Source organism: Crocuta crocuta, unplaced genomic scaffold (assembly GCF_008692635.1).
Source record: "Crocuta crocuta isolate KB4526 unplaced genomic scaffold, BGI_CrCroc_1.0 scaffold30, whole genome shotgun sequence".
NCBI lineage: Eukaryota > Metazoa > Chordata > Mammalia > Carnivora > Hyaenidae > Crocuta > Crocuta crocuta.
In genome coordinates, this window is record NW_027528345.1 from 14,593,370 (window position 1) to 14,604,914 (window position 11,545).

The window sequence follows — 11,545 nt, forward strand, 5'->3', positions numbered from 1 at the left end:
GGATGCCCAACCGACTGAGCCACCCCAGGACCCCTGTGTGATTTTAAAGAATGTTTTCTTTTTCACCAGCAGTGGCTGGAAGACACGAACAAAGCCAGGAGATTCCTAGGAAGAGAAGGAAACGCAGGTGTGGTGGTCTTTCTCAGTTGTTGGCTAGTTCCCTTTCCCACTCTCTCTCTCTCTCTCTCTCTCTCACCTACTCTTCCTCTGTCCTTTGCAGACATGAAGTGCCTGGATGTCTCTGACACTGTAAAGTGCTCTGATCATATATGACATGTGCATCCTGAAAACCAATTGCCCTTTTGGTGCTAGATGCGGTTCAGGATTTCAGGGCCTTTTAAAATGACATTTTGCTCATTTCCCCCCTTGATTAAAAATAAAAACCCTTATACCAAATGAGGTGACCTGCTACAGCCTATGCAATGCAGCAGATTAGCACTTCGTCGCGTGGCCAGTTTGTCACTCTGGGCGCCCTCACTCCCGTGTTAAGGAATATGGTATAAACACTGAGACTGGGAGTAGAAGGGACCCTTGACTTTAACACTAGCTGTATGATTGTTACTTAATTTCACTGACATCAGTTTCCTCTTCTGAAAAATACAGAAATATTTCTAAGATTCTCTGGCCTCTAGAAATCTATGATATCTATACACACCATTGTTCTTTTCTCTCATAGGATCGCATGTGGTTAAGTGTGGAAAATGAGAATATTAAATGCAGACTTTTGGTAAGAAATCATTATAGGAGCACTTGGGTGGCTCAATTGGTTGAGAGTCTGACTTTTGATGTCAGCTCAGGTCACAATCCCTGCCCAGGTCATGGGTCAAGCCCATGTCAGACTCTGCACTGAGCATGGAGCCTTTTTAAGATTCTCTCTCTCTCTCTCTCTCTCCTTCTGCCTCTCTCTCTTGGACTTGCATGCCCTCTCTCTCTCTCTGTCTGAAATTAACGAAGGGGAGTGCCAGGGTGGCTCAGTCAGTTGAACATCTGACTTTGGCTCAGGTCATGATCCCTTGGTTAGTGGATTCGAGCCCTGTGCCAGGTTCTGTGCTGACAGCTCAGAGCCTGGAGCCTGCTTTGGATTCTGTGTCTCCCTCTCTCTGCCTTGCCCTGGTTATGCTGTCTCTCTCTCTCTGTCTCTGTCTCTCTCTCAAAAAAAAAATGTTTAAAAAATTATTTAAAATAAAAACAAGAAATCTTTGTAAAGTTAATAGAGAATACATTAGAAAACAACTCTTGTCCATTGCAAAGCCAAGTAAAAATTGCTCATGAATGATACTATCCTGCAGGCAGGTAGCCTGATAGCACTGCTAAGTAAGAACCGTTTCTGAACACTGACACCTCCCTCAAACAGCAGAGCCGGGGCTGGAGTGAGTTCTGAAGCTGTAGAATTGAGCAGGGGGCCCAGTCAGACCCGGGACAGAGCCAGGAAGGCTGCTCAGAGAGGCTGTCCTATGACAGAGAGCTGTGGCTCACAGCCTCACTCTGGGCCGAGAAGCTGGGCCCCTCCGCCCAGGCCCAGATGCAAGTGACCTGCTTCCATTTCAGTCGTCAGTTTTCTCGTTTCTCAGATGTTGAGGCTCAGCAAACACCCATTCTTCACTGAGTCCTGTTCTTTCAAATTGCTGATGGGCGAGTGTGAGCTAGTTTGTCTCCTTGTCATTGCAAAGGCTCAAAAGTGGGCAGAGTGGATAAAATCTTAGGGGGAGAAAGCGATGGTCCAGCTAATCAAGGGTCTTCTAAACTCTCTGCAGACAGAAAAGGGTCCACCAGACTAGGGTCATCTTCTCCTTCTCTTTGCTTCTATGTTCTGGGAGTTAAGGGTTCCAAGAAATGGGATTTGCTAACCTTTCTAACACACTCTTCCTCTTGAATCACTCAACTCAATTGTGGGAAAGTCCTTCCTTCTGCCTTGCTCTATCTTCCTTGTTTGTAAGTCCTGCAGAATGGGAGAGCAATCTATTACAGGCCTCTGTAGAGCCTAAGCCTTCAGAGATCTGAAACTATAAATCCACTCAAACTGGGTAGTGCCACAAATAAGCTAGATCCAGGGGGATATGAAAAGAGACAATATAAAATGTTATCCATTGGAGGACTTACTTCCAGTCTAATCAAATAATTTGGGGCCATACGTGGTTAACAAAAGACAAACCTGATTGGAAGGCACAACTTCTTGATGTTTTTAATAAGCTGATGTAAATATGACTTTTCTAGAANAGCCACTACAGTTCTGTCTTTTCTAGATTAAATAATGACACTCATGTCTTTCATCATACTCAGATGGTTTGAGCTTAAGATTGTTGGACTGTCTGGTGAGCTATGTTCTATCTTTCTTCTGATTTCTTTCTTTCTATCTTTCTTTGTATCTTTCTTCTGCACAGGGCCTCACTGGGGGGTTTCAAGTGTGACTCACATAATGAATGCCCAGTGGTTTACAAGCCTGCTGAGAAGGACGGATCCTGGGACCCATAGGGTAGAGTGTAAGTGTACTAGAGGGGGAAGGATCTGGGAATGTAGTAGGAGGAGAGTCAGGGTTCTTCTGGGGCTAGGTCAGACCCTTGAAGTTGAGGAAAAAGAAATGTGGACTAATTTTCATCTTGGTCTCCCTGTCTAGAAGAGGGCTTTTAGGAGGGCTCCTCTCTATACCGGGTACTTGGTTCAAAGCAGACACTCATGGCAATGATATCATTTGTGGTGGGAAAATAAAGAGAGGATGAGAGAAAAGCAATATAACTTTTTTGAGTAAAATAGCATTTAAGGTGGGTTGAACCTTGGAGAAATTATGGAATGAGTTCATAGTGACCTCATGGACTTGAGGAATATTTAAAACTGGAGTCTCTGTGTCCAGCACTCTAAAATCTTTAAAGAGATCGGCATTAAAAGCCCCAACAGCAGGTTGAATTTGGGGGTTGTTGTGGGTTTGGTGTAAGGGAAAAAAATGTAAGGTGAGTGTGGGCTCAGGGGTGGAAGTGGAGCTGAGCACCTGGGCTACAGTGAGATGGGGCAGGAACTTAATAGGTTGGAGGAAGGGGTGGCTCTTGCTTAAGCCTGTGCCCTCCTCTCATCTCTATAAAAGGGAAGCCCTGGAGCTCCGAGGCCATCCCACCAAAGTCTGACGGTTCCCCAGTCACAGTGGACTAGTGAGTGGAGTGGACTAGTGAGTGGAGTGGACACGGGGCAGGAGAGGGTGTGTGATGAACTGGGGAAAAACAACCCAGGGATTTCTGGAAAGACATTGTACCCTTGCATCGGTGTTTTGTCAGTTGATCAGAGGAAGTGGGATAACCGTCATCTGCTGATCAGACGGAGAGCTGCAGGAGGCGGAAATGGCGTGTGAGCCAACCCCAGCCAGCCCCTGGTCTGTGCAGGAGCCTTGGCACCAAGGAGAGATCTCTTTGTTAGATTTAGAAACAAGGAGGAAGAGGTGGAGAAGAAAGTGACACTGAACTAGAGGGAAGATAACCCGAAAGGAAGAGATTCGCACATAAGAGAAAGTGAAAGTGAAGCATAACCACCCAGACTACTCTGGTCTACCTCAAGGGAGCAAACATGGAGTCCTTCCCCGGGCAGCAGCCCCCAACACGACTGTTCTTCTCCACCCTCCCAGGTGGGAGTCCCCTCCTGCCCTTACCCACTTGGAACTAGCAGCTTGCCAGGCTGACCTTAGAAGGTAGAAGTACATGAAATGAGGGCACCTGGGTGGCTCAGTCAGTTAAGCGTCCAACCGTCCAACCCTTGGTTTCAGCTCAGGTTTTGGTCTCAGGGTTCTTGAGTTTGACCCTCAGGCTCGGGCTTCACATGGACAGTGGAGAGCCTGCTTGGAGATTCTCCCTCTCTCTCTCTCTCTCTCTCTCTTTCTCTGCCCCTCCCATGCTGTGCACTCCTCCTCCCTCCCCACAAAATAAATAAATAAAGTTTAAAAAGAAGAGAAGAGGGGCGCCTGGGTGGCTTAGTCGGTTAAGCGTCCGACTTCCACTTGGGTCATGATCTCGCGGTTCGTGGGTTCGAGCCCCGCGTCGGGCTCTGTGCTGACTGCCAGCTCAGAGCCTGGGGCCTGTTTCAGTCTGTGACTCCCTCTCTCTCTGACCCTCCCCTGCTCACACTCTCTTTCTATCTCTCCTAGAAATAAAAAAATAATAATAATAAAAATTTAAAAAAAATAAAAAAAAAAAAGAAGAGAAGTACATGGGGCACCTGGGTGGCTCAGCCGGTTAAGCAGCCAACTTCCTCAGGTCATGATCTCACGGTTGGTGGGTTTGAGCCCGTGCTGGGCTCTGTGCTGACAGCTCAGAGCCTGGAGCCTGCTTCAGATTCTGTGTCTCCCTCTCTCTCTGTCCCTCCCTTGCTCATACTCTGCCTCTCAAAAATAAATAACTGTTAAAATTTTTAATAAAAAAGGAAGTACATGAGAAGATAGGTATGAAGGATTTAGACCACTCAAAATGTTCTTTGATTCCCTATTATAGTTTTTGCCGTGCTCAAAATGAACTGGTTTCTCCTGATCTACACTTGGTAAAAGAGTCAGGAATCAACAGGTCTGTCCTGTAGGCTTTGCTCTGCATCTCTCCTGGATTTCATGCTCCTTAACCATAAAATGAAAAAGTGAAAATAAATGGTTTTTAAGATTCCAGTGTACTATTTTGTTTCTAATTACAATAGCTATCATTTATTGAGTGGGCATTCTGTGAAAAACAATAAACAGATCTTAACTCTAGTCTCAAAATAAACTATGAAGTGGATTTTATAACCCACCGATGAACTGAATGAGGCTGCAAGCAGAATCGTGTTCTGACTTTTCCCACCCTCCAAACTGGCTCACGGAGGAACTCTTCAAACGAATGTTGTCCTAATGACCACCAGGTGGCAGCCTATAGTCGGTCTCTGAATTCAGCCTGTGGTTTCCTCTGTGGCATCTGAGACTAGCCCAGTGCTCGGAAGGTTGACTTAACCCAGATTTGGGAATTAACCCAGCAGACTGGGTGGATTTAGGGGCTATTGAGGGTTTCTTCCTTCGTATTGGGTAATTTTTATTCAGGATGTCCAGGGTTGGGTAGGATTTCAAAAGTTCAAGGATGTTTGGGGAGCCTGGGTGGCTCGCTCAGCGTCCAACTTCGGCTCAGGTCATGATCTCACGGTTCGTGGGTTCAGAGTCTCTGTCTCCCTCTCTCTCTGCCCCTTCCCCACTCGGGCTCTGTCTCTCTCTGTCTCAAATATAAAGAACTATTAAAAAAAAATTTTTTTTTAAAGTTCAAGAAGTAAACAGAAGTCTGTACTGGCAGAGATCTGAACGAACAGGATTACCAAGGTGGAAAATACAGGGTTTGTTTTAGGAAAGATCAAGTAGCTCAAGGTGGCTAAATGTGATTCATATGACAAAAAATGAATGGAACAGAAGATTGCTCAGTTAGTTTGAGGTTAGAGCTAAGAAATCCTTGAATGTCAAGTTTCAGGGTTTGAAGTTTGTTTCATTTTGTGAACTACTCTTTTGGAATAACTTCAAACTGGAAGTTTTGTAAAGTTTTGGAAGAATTGTAAGAAGAGTAAAGAGAACTCTGGTGCCCTCCTCCCTTTGAGTTACAAGTTTCAATATTTTGCTTTCTCACATTGCCTATTTTTCTGAACTTTTTGAGAGTAATTGACAGATGTTATGCCCCTTTACCCTTACCTAAAAGCAGTGATTTTCATGACCACGGCATAATGATCAAACTCAGGAGATTTAAGATGGATAAAATATTATTATCTCATCTATAAACTTAATTCAGATTTTGTTATTCTCCTAATAACGTGTAGAACCACAAAGGGCATGTAGTTTCCATGTGTCTTGTCTCCTTTAATACGGATTTCCTTTCTCTTTCACGACACTGCCATTTAATGACGAGAGTCCTTTCTCTTTCGTAGAGCATCTCTCAATATGGTTTGTTTGCAGTTTCACGTGACTACATTTGGGTTAGATGACTTTGCCAGGGTTCTGTATGTGCTGTCGTATCCTCAGTGCATCTGGTATCAGTTTCCTCAGTATTGGTAACCCAAGATGCTACTTTCTTTCTGTTTTTTATTTTTAATTGTAAAATGATAATTTTTTTAAAATTAGGAAGTGCTCCTAACTGAGGACTACGTAAACACCCTATTCCTCATCAAAGTTTCAGCTCTCACCTCCGAGCTTTAGTATAAACAGTGGAGTGTCAAAAAGGTGTCAAAACTATATTGAGTGGGGCCAGATGCAATCAGAGGCATTCATAGAAATCGCCTTCTGGAAGCTGTGTGTGTGTGTGTGTGTGTGTGTGTGTGTGTGTGTGGTTTTACTGTAACTCTTGTGCGTTGTACTCCTTCTGCCTGAAGCTCTGGTCCTGGAATCTTAACCTGCTTCAGAAAGCCTTTTACACTCGAGTCTAGCACATAACAATCTTGGTAGATTGAGGCGGGTAGAAAGAGACACCTTTCCTCCAGGCCAGTGCAGCCAGGTCCCAGAGCACGCACCTTGGTTGTATTTGCTCCCTTGCGGAGGCACTTTTAATCAAGGTCCAAGCCCCCACAGCCGTAGTGCAGGGCCCTACAGCCTTGGCTTGGATGTGGGAAACACGGCAGTCTCGGAGGGGACAGACGCGTATCAAGCTCTCACTACCTGCCCTCCCCTGCTGCTTCTTCCAGGCGGCTCACTATCCATCCCCTCACTGAGCCTCCTGGTGACGCTTCAAGGCAGGCAGTCTTATCCCCAAGGGACAGACGAAGAAGATGCGCTCTAGCGGTCTCAGGAGGAGGCTCTCGGGTTTCAGGCCGGATGTGTCTGATTCTGAGACTTCTGCTGCTCTGTAACTCCCCTCTCTGTGGTGGCGATGCCAAGGGCAGCCCTGGTCTTGCCTCAGTAACTGACATGCCCGCGTCCTTACCAGGCATTGCCTCCCGGGCACACAGCTTTGCAGGAAGCCCGGAGCAGGTGCCATGTGTCTCATTTTATAGATGAAGATTTGTCCACCCAGCGAGAGGCAAAACCAAGCTTTTCTGGACCTTCAGCCCAAAGGTCTTATCCTTTCTAAGGATAGCATGTGGCCTCTTTTGAGGCGGTCGGGAGGAGTTTGGGGAATAAAAGAGAGGACATCGGGAATGGAAGCTATGCGAGTGGAGGAGGTCGGGGTCGGGGGATCTGTGGAATCAAGACATCTCTTCTGGCTTCCTGGACACGGACTATGGAGCCACCCGACGGCGCCCGCAGGCTTCAGGATGCAGGACACAGCTGCGCCCTGGTTGGCTCTCTTTTGCCAGAGCCCAGGAGATTGGCAGGGGTCCTAGAGAAGCCTCGCTCCTGGGTGCAGGGCCGATGCCGAGCAGCTGAGCAAGCGGGACAGGCAGGCGGGGAGGGCCATCTCCTCCAGCTACCTCTGTGCCCAGGGCAGAGCCTCCCTCCCTTCCTCCTTTGGGAGCAGGAAGCTGGCTCTGTCCCTCCTTAGTCCCAGTGGCTTTCAAGGCCCTGGAGGGAGGTCTTTGCCTAGGAAAAAAGAAAGCTGAAAGAGTAATGGAACCAAAAGAAAATGAAGAACCAGACCTGTCTGTGGTCTAAGACAAGAGGACCCTAGGACTGGACAGAACAGGTTTGCAGGTCCTCACTGGGTAGGTAGCAGAAAAGGCTAGAAGCTGCAGGAAAAGTTAAAACTTGAGATCATGAGTACGGCTGGATGTCTCCCCACTCCCTCAAATAACAGGCTGAAATGTGATTTGCATGGGCCAAGGCTTGAAATTAAGGAAGATTTCTATGGACCTTGGAAGTTTCGTGTCACTTCTTGGGGTGGATAAGCCTCACAGCTCCATCATGGACACAGAGGGAAGGATGGTGATGAAGGTTTTGGGTGATGGGGGTGGGGTTCGAAGCCGAAGGCCAAGAAAGAATTCTTGAAGACGTCTTTGGTGCAAAAAGATGATTTGATTAAAGCGCGGGGACAGGACCCGTGGGCAGGAAGAGCTGCACTGGGCTTGTGAAGAGTGACTGGTTATATACTATGGAGTTGGGGAGCTAAACAGGAGGTCTCCAGAGGGACTCTGATATGCTAAAAAGGACTCTTAAGATACCTGAAGCCTTGCTATTGTCACACTAAGGTTGTTTTTTCCCCTCTAGCAAATCATTAACATTAGGATAGGGTTCCTGGGGAGAAATGTTATACTCTGTATTTGCCTCAGGTATTTGTCAATTTGTCAATGGGCTGCAGGTTATAAGGAAATTTACCTTTACCTGTCATTTCCTTCTTGCCTGTGTTCCCCACATCCCTATGGAGGGGGGGGTGATCCTAGGTGAAACAGTCTATAGGTTTGTGGAGATCAGGCTATTGGTAAAGCTGCCTTTTTCTCATAATTTACTAAGACATTTGTAAACTGATGGAGACTCTTCTCCTGCATGACGGTGACCTCTACCACTTAGCCATTTGTTTTCTTTCCTTTCCTTTGTTCTTGGGCAGCCAGGAATGCCTGAGGAATGTCACCCCCCCCCCCCACCTGGGGTCGGGGAGGTGTGCTAGCTTGTGCTTGGCCCTCAGCTTGCCTCACGCTCCCTTATATGATGCAATGCTGTCTGAAGGAAGAGTGTGGTGGATCAGAGAGAGACAAGGATTAAGAGAGTGGGGGGGTCCAGATTTGAACCCCTGCTCTGTCATGAGTCAGCCTTTGGGCAAGTGATGTAACCTGGAAGCTGGCATCTTCTCACATAAGGGGACAGTAACAGTGCCCACCTCCAAGTGCCATAGGCGTGAAATGAGACAGCGTATCACCCAGTGCACACCAAGTGAGCAAAGAATTTAGCGGTTACTATCACATTCTTATTTCTAGTGACAGAAGCACTGGGTTGAGGATGAGGATAACGGCTTTTATTTCTACTTCTGTCATACATCCAGTTCTTATCCTGGCAGCTAATACCTTCCTCCTTCCCCTGTAAGTGCTCTGCGCACTTACAGAAAGGCAGTATTGTGTGAGAGCCACGTTCTGTTTCCAATTGTGATCCTAACTCACCGCTGATGCCGTTAGTCTGTTGCTGGTTAGCAGCATAGAATGCAGGGTCAGACAGGCCCGATTTCTACTGTGTCTTTGACACTTAGTAGCTGTGTGACTGTGGGCATCCTGTTCAGCTTCTCTGAGCCTCAGTTTCCTCCACTGTTCCGTGGGGATTATAATACCAAATACCTTGTGGAGCTTTATAAAGACTACTTAATAAAGTATAAACTGCTTAAGCCAGAGCCCAGCACAAAGTTAGCTCCCTAGAAGTAAAATTAGTAGCTAGTTCCTTTTGGCTATGAATGAAATCCCCTAGGAAGTACCTTTTAATCACATTTCTTTTGACAATGGCAAAAAAGAGATAATGAGTGTGCAAAGTTAAAGTCTTTATTCTGCTTACCCCATTTAGATGGAGCCACTGAGAAAGTATCTAAGGTTTGTCCAGATTTCATCCATAACCTTCTCCAACACCCCCCTCCCATCCCCTCCAAGGTAACCAAGGCCATCCATCAACTCTCAGACTCACCTTTGTCATGCAGAGTGGACTAGCCCCTAGCTACAAAGCCCTGTTTCCCCCCCAACACACCAACACACACACACACACACACACACACACACACACACACACACACACACACAGCACCACACACATAATTTCTCAAAAGCCAAATTAAAGTTGCCATCCATCCACTGACAGAAGCTTATTTCCTATTCCCTTCTCCCAGGGGAATCCTCACTCCCGCCCCTCCCCCCATCCTGGACACTGGGCACAAACGAGTTGCCATCCCACCTCTCCTCCCCTTCTCTATTGCTCCGTAATTATATTCCCCGCCTCCCAGTGTCATGCTAATACGGGCTCCTGGCACAGCTGCCCAGATTAAATTAGAGCCCAAACCAGCAGGCTGACTAATTATATTTTCTGGCCTGGAATTCTCTTCCCCCACCTTTGGGGTGCTGGGCCAGTGAAGAGTAAATGAGCACCGCCAATATTTGCTGAGGATATTTGACTCTTCCAGCCTGGATGGTTTTGTCCTTCCCAACCAATCTGAGCCCCTGGAATTAGATTAGGCTAGAATGAGAGAAGAGAGTTTTACCCAAAGGCACCTTCCTCAGTCCCATCCCCTCTGCTGCCTACCTCCCTGCGCCTGGCCACCGTCAGCGGGTCAAGGGAGAGAGAAGGGCATGGAACTCCTTCTCAGGAGTGAGATTTTACTGTTACCTTTGCTGCTCCTTCCATTCTTCCCAACCCCAAGGGCTTTCCTGCAAATGTTCTTTGCTGCTCGTCCTGCCATGATTACTGCCCAATGCTTTGAGTTCTGGGCTCTGTCACATGTGGGAAAGAACGCTACTCCCCTTACAGAGTAGTGTTTTGTAGCCTCCCCTCCAACGCCTTTCTTCCCTTGTTCACACCTGCAACATGAGAAGAGTTGCGATTTTCCTGGGGCAAAGTTTACCTGGCCTTCCTTTCTTTATTCTGCCGACATGCAAGGAGGCCGGCTCCGGCAGGTCCAGGGGTCCCTGAAGGATGGACGGTGTCGGCGAGGGAGGGTGGGAGAGAGCCCCGAGATTCTCTCTGATCACCAGGCAGGCATCTCTGTCCTTCGGTTTTGGTGTCTTTATTTATAGGCCAAACGTTAACATGGCATCAGAAAATGGAATTTTTATAATGGATAGCTCTCTGTGATAAGATGTTTTTGGAAATGTACAGAAACAGGTTTTACAGAAGTCTTCTTGCAGAACTGCCCCAATTAACGATGTCTGTTCCCATAATCAAAAGAAGTTCCCACAATAAGTTCCTTCACAAGGTGCAATCATCATACCAGGGGCGGAATAAGGGGACAAGTCACTCCCGATATTGATCGACAAGGTACCTTAGGGGTCAGTGCTCAAGCAGAAGTAATTGAGGGGGGGTGGGTATCGGTTGTCATCTGATTGGCAAGAGACCATGCAAACTTGCTTTAACCTCACCAGGAGTTTTCTCGACTAGTGGGCTCAGAATGGCTCCCAACCCCTCCTAGTGAGATGGATGTTAAAGAATGTAAAGACCTAGTTTCTGTTTTCAAGGAGAGGAGGGCCTCATGATTGGTCTAAATATATGTAGACGTGCAGATAGGTCCTTTAAGAGATAAGTGCAGGGTGCAGTTCTGGTGCAAGAGGCTTGGAATAGGAATCAGAAAAAGCATTATTCAAAAGGTCACTGAAGTGAAGTTTTGAGAACTTGCTCCAAAACTATGACAGGACAGGAATTCTTGGAAGGGGGATAACAGATCTCGCAGGAAGAAAGTTACAACAGATTTGTGACCTGCAAGCATTTCAGGATAAGACAAAAAGGAGCAGCTCGTGGGGCGCCTGGGTGGCTCAGTTAAGCGTCTGACTTTGGCTCAGGTCATGATCTCGCGGTTTGTGGGTTCGAGCCCCGCATCGGGTTCTGTGCTGGCCGCTCAGAGCCTGGAGCCTGTTTCGGATTCTGTGTCTCCCTCTCTCTCTGCCCCTCCCCCACTCATGCTCTGTCTCTCTCTGTCTCAAAAATAAAAATAAAACTATTTAAAAAATTAAAAAAGAAAGGAGTAGC